The following is a 6000-nucleotide window of genomic DNA, read 5'->3' as shown; positions in this document are numbered from 1 at the left end:
ATTGTCATTGTAAATCTTCTCGGTAAGAACTGCCTTCTAAGGTCATCTTGGGATGCTCCTTCCCACAGGGTGTCTTCTTGATAGTGAATTGTCACTGAATGTCTTCGTGACAGTGAATTCCGTCTAAATATCTCCTTGACAGTGAATTGCCACTGATAATCTTCATGACAGTGAATTGTCACTGAATATCTTCATCACAGTGAATTGTCACTGATTATCTTCATGACAGTGAATTGCCACTGAATGTCCTTGTGACAGTGAATTCCATCTGAATATCTTCATGACACTGAATTGTCACTGAATGTCTTCGTAAAAGTGAATTGTCACTGAATATCTTCATGACAGTGAATTGTCACTGATTATCTTCATGACAGTGAATTGTCACTGAATCTCTTTGTCACATTGAATTCCGTCTGAATATCTTCGTGACAGGGAATTGCCACTGATAATCTTCGTGACTGTGAATTGCCACTGAATTTCTTCGTGAAAGTGAATTGCCACTGAATGTCTTCTTGACAGTGAAATGTCACTGTATATCTTCTCAGCAAGAACTGCCTTCTAAGGTCATCTTGGGATGTTTCTGCGTACATAATGTCTTCGTGATTGTGAATTGCCGTTGATAATCTTCGTGAAAGTGAATTGTCAGTGATAATCTTTGTGACTGTGAATTGTCACTGAATGTCTTTGTGACAGTGAATTGCCACTGAATATCCTCTCGAAAAGCAGTGACTTCTATGGTGATCTTCAGACGCTCCTGCCAACAGGGTGTCTTCGTGAGAGTGAATTGCCATGGAATAATTTCTTGAGAGTGAATTGCCACTGCTAATCTTCGTGACTGTGAATTGTCACTGATAATCTTCGTGACAGTGATGTCACTGAATATCTTCATGACAGTAAATTGTCACTAAATATGATCGTGACAGTTGATTGCCACTGATAATCTTCTTGACAGTGAAATGAACTGCATGTTTCTCTGCAGGACTGCCTTCTAAGGTCATCTTGGGATGACCGAGTGTCTTCGTGACAGTAAGTTGCCACTGATAATCTTCGTGACTGAATTGCCACTGAATATCCTCTCAAAAAGTAGTGCCTTTTAATGTGATCTGTGGACGCTCCTGCCCACAGGGTGTCTTCGTGAATGTGAATTGTCACTGATAATCTTCGTGACTGTAAATTGTCACTGAATGTCCTCGTGACAGTGAATTGCTACTGAATATCTTCGTGACAGTGAATTGCCACTGATAATCTTCGTGACAGTGAATTGCCACTGATAATCTTCGTGACAGTTAATTCCGTCTGAATATCTTTGTGACGGTGAAATACCACTGATAATCTTCGTGACAGTGAATTTTCACTGAATATCTTTTTGACAGTGAATTGCCACTTTTAATCTTTGTGACATTGAATTGTCACTCAATATCTAAGGGGGAGTGATTTGCCACTGAATATCTTCGTGACAATGAATTGTCACTGAATATCTTCATGACTGTGAATTGTCTCTGAAAGTCCTTCTGAGGTCATCATGGAATGGTTCCGCATACAGCGTGTTTTCGTGAATTGCACTGAATATCTTCACAGTGAATTGTCACTGAATGTCTTCCTGACAGTGTATTGTCACTGATTATCTTCATGATAGTGAATTGCCACTGATTATCTTCATGACAGTGAATTGACACTGAATGTCTTCGTGACAGTGAATTGCCACTGATTATCTTCATGACAGTGAATTGCCACTGATTATCTGCATGACAGTGAATTGCCACTGATTATCTGCCTGACAGTGAATTGCCACTGATTATCTTCATGACAGTGAATTGCCACTGATTATCTTCATGACAGTGAATTGCCACTGATTATCTGCATGACAGTGAATTGCCACTGATTATCTTCATGACAGTGACTTGCCACTGATTATCTTCATGACAGTGAATTGCCACTGATTATCTTCATGACAGTGAATTGCCACTGATTATCTTCATGATAGTGAATTGCCACTGATTATCTGCATGACAGTGAATTGCTTCTGATTATCTTCATGACAGTGAATTGCCACTGATTATCTTCATGACAGTGAATTGCCACTGAATAACTTTGTGACAATCAATTGCCACAGATTATCTTCATGATAGTGAATTGTCACTGAATATCTTTGTGACAGTCAATTGTCACTGAATATCTTCTGGGCAAGCACAGCCTTCCAATGTGATCTTGGGATGCTTCTGCCTACAGGGTTCTTTTTGACAGTAAATTGTCACTGAATATCTTCGTGACAGTGAATTGTCATGGAATATCTTCTCGACAATAATGTGCCACTGAATATTTTCATGGCCGTGAAGTGTCACTGAATATCTGTCATTTTCTGACTCCAGAGGTCTTGTTGGCACTGTAATGCTTCCAGGGTGTCTTCGTGACAGTGAATTGCGACTAAACATCTTCGTGACAGGGAATTGCTACATATTATCTTCTTGGGAAGCATTGCATTCGAAGGTCTTCTTGGCACACTGTGGCCTACAGTGACTTGTCAATGAATATCTTCTCAGCAGGCATTGAATCCAGAAGTTTTGTTCGCACTCTTCTGTCTTCAAGGTGTCTTCTTGACACCTGAATTGTCACTGAATATCTTTGTGAGAGTGAATTGTCACTGAATATCTTCTCGGCAAGCACTGATTTCTCCCAACATGGTGTCTTTGTGACAGTGAATTGCTCCTGAATAACGTAGTGACCGTGAATTGCCACTGATTATCTTCTTGGCAATCATTGCCTTTTCCACAAGAGGTCTTTTTCACCCACTTCAGTGCTCACCATGTCTTCATGGCAGTGACTCGCCACTGAATAAGTTATCAGCAATTATTGCCTTCCGAGGTCTTCTTGACCCTCTTTTGCCTCCGTTGTGTGACCATTGTTATCCATTGCTCGGGCATGCTTCAGGCGGATAAAAAGAGGCTGACACTGGCCCTGACAACCAAACAATCCCAGATTTTGGACCTAAATCTACATAATTTTGAAGTGTCTATATATAAAATAATGCGTCTACGTGCAGGTTGTTAGTGCGGGTTAGTGCAGTGTTAAGTAACTAAACCTAACGTGCCTTAAAAGCATGCCCGACCCTTGGATCGAGGTCTCCAGAGGTCTTATCTGGGTACCACTGGCCATGGGAAGTGGGATACTTGTTCCAGGAGAGTCTCCGGGTGATCCCTATTGCCTAATGTGGTGTCTTCTTGGCCGACATGTTCCTATAGTGGTCTTCTTCTTGGTCATTTTCTGACTCTAGACGTCTTGTTGGTACTATAATGCTTCCAGGGTGTCTTCGTGACAGTGAATTGCGACTAAACATCTTCGTGACAGTGAAGTGTCATTGAATATCTTCGTGACAGTGAAGTGTCAGTGAGTATCTTTCTGACAGTGAATTGCCACTGAATATCTTCATGGTTATCATTGCCTCCAGAGGTTTTCTGTGAATTGTCACTGATTATCTTCGTGACAGTTAATTGCAACTGAATGTCTTCTTGAGAGTAAATTGTCACTGTATATCTTCGTGACAGTGTATTGTCACTGAATGTTTTCGTGACAGTGAATTGTCACTGTATATCTTCAAGCAATATTACGGCGGGGGACACCAGAAATGGGCTTCACACATTGTACCCATGTCGGGAATCGAACCCGGGTCTTCGGCGTGACGAGCGAATACTTTAACCACTAGGCTACCTGACCGCCCCTGGGTGTCTTTTTTGACAGTGAATTGCCACTAAAGATCTTCTTGGCAAGCATTTACTTTGATGGTCTTCTTGGCATGCTTCTGACTACAGGGTGCCTTCGTGACAGTGAATTGCCACATAATCTCTTCTTGTCAATACGTGCCTCCTTTTTCGTCCCTTCAGCCTGTAGGATATCTTCAAGGCAGTGAGTTGCCACTGAATATCTTCTTTGTAGCCAGTGCCTTCAGTGATCTTCTTGGCACTTTTCTGCCTCCAGGGTGGCTTCGTGACAGTGAATTAACACTGAATATCTTCTTTGCTATGATAGCCTCCAGAATCCTTCCTGACAATCTTCTCCCTACAGGGTGTCACTGAACATCTTCTTGGCAATAATTTCCTCCAGGTCTTCTTAGCCCTTATCAGCCACCTGAGTGTCGTTGTGAAAGTAGATTGCCACTTCGTGGCCCTGTCTTGCCTCCAGGGTGTCTGCGTGACAGTGTATTGTCAGTCAATATCTTCTTTGCAATAATTGCCTCAAGAGGTCTTCTCAGCCCTTATCAGCCGCCAGAGTGTCGTCGTGAAAGTGGATTGCTGAAAATCTTCTTGGCAATCATTGTCAGAGGTCTTCTTGGCTCTCTGCCTCCTCCAGCGTGTCGTCTTGACAGTGCATTGCCACTGAAAATCTTCTAGGCAATTTCGTGTCCAGCGGACTTCTGGGCACTGTTCTTCCCCTAGGCTGTCTTCCTGACAGTCATTTGCCATGTAATATCTTGGCACTCTTCTGTATCCAAAGTTTCATTCTGACAATCATTTGCCAATTAATATCTTCTCATCAATCATTGCCTCCAGAGGTCTTCTTGGTCACCCTTCTTGGGTTTCTTCCTATCAGACATTTATCACTGGCGGTCTTCCTTGAGGGGTCACTGGTCATGGAGAGTCTCCTTACGTTGCCCATTAGCCTCAGGGTATCTTCTTGGGAGTCACACCAATTATGTTCTTTGTCAATCGTTGCCTTCATGGGTCTTCTTGGCCTTGTGCTGTCTCAAGGGTGTCTTTTTGGCAGACATTTTCCTGGGGACACCAAGGTCCTGAAGAGTCACATGTCAATCCCTTTTTTCCTTCAAGATGTTGTCTTGGCACTAACTTACCACCGAATTGTCCTTGGCAATCATTGCCTCCAGTGGTCTTATTGGCACGCTTCTGGGTGTGTTCTTGGCAGATATTTGGCACCGGAGGTATTCCTGAAAACCAAAGCATTTGTATTTGTTATTTTGTTTACTTTTATATTATCTATTAAAACCTGCGATATAGATCATGTGTGACAAACATGTATATCATGTGATATGTATTAGTTCATTTGTATCATGTATCATGCGTCATGCGTCATGCGATATGCAATGTGTGATGTGTCTTGTGTCATGCGTTATGTGATGAGTGATATGCGATATGCGATATGCGATGTGTTATACGTGATGTACCATGTGACATGTGATATATATTATGCATACTTTGGTACGTGCCATGTTATATTATTGTGATATGTGATGTTATTAATTTCATATGTGTTATGTACCATGTGCCATGTCTTGTCATATGCGTCATATGTCAAGTGCCATGTGCTATGTGATATGCGATGTGTCATTCCACATGTGCCATATGATATGTCATATGACATGTGATATGTGCCATGCTATAGGTGATATTTGACATGTAATGTTTGTATGTGATACGCGCCATGTGTCATTTTCAAAGGACCGTTTAAGGATTTTATTTAAACATCATGGCATGTCAGCTTAATGCAGGAGGAAAGGCTAGAGTGATGCAGGTCTCAGGCGTTTACCACTTCGGGGAAACCCACGAGCGCGGGTATGGAGCTGACAAACCTAGAAACATAATCGGAGCGAACCGGGATTCGAACCCACAATCACAGGTTTCTGGCGTGCCAAAGGGACGCAACTCTGCACAGCGAATCGCGACGCCTAACAGGAAGACAAATTACAATCATCCACAAAAAGAGATCCATCAAACGAGTTTGATAAACTCTTGGACATAGACATGCTGTTGTCGAGCGTAGATGACACGTGATGGCATGGCCTAATTTGCAATATATATAGTTGGACAAACTCCACTAAAAGTTGAAAATATTTGATCATATGCAAAAACTATGATTCAATAGCAAAATGATGCAGATCATATACTAGTAAACAATTCAAAATAAACTAAGGTCCAAAGAAACGATGTGTTTGAAAGGACATTACAAAAAAACTAAACGATACAGACATTTCAAATTGGTATATGACTTGTG

The sequence above is a fragment of the Haliotis rufescens genome, unplaced genomic scaffold, assembly GCF_023055435.1.
Source record: "Haliotis rufescens isolate VD_foot unplaced genomic scaffold, xgHalRufe1.0.p SCAF_8, whole genome shotgun sequence".
Classification (NCBI taxonomy): Eukaryota; Metazoa; Mollusca; class Gastropoda; order Lepetellida; family Haliotidae; genus Haliotis; species Haliotis rufescens.
Note: the sequence above shows the minus strand (reverse complement) of the source record.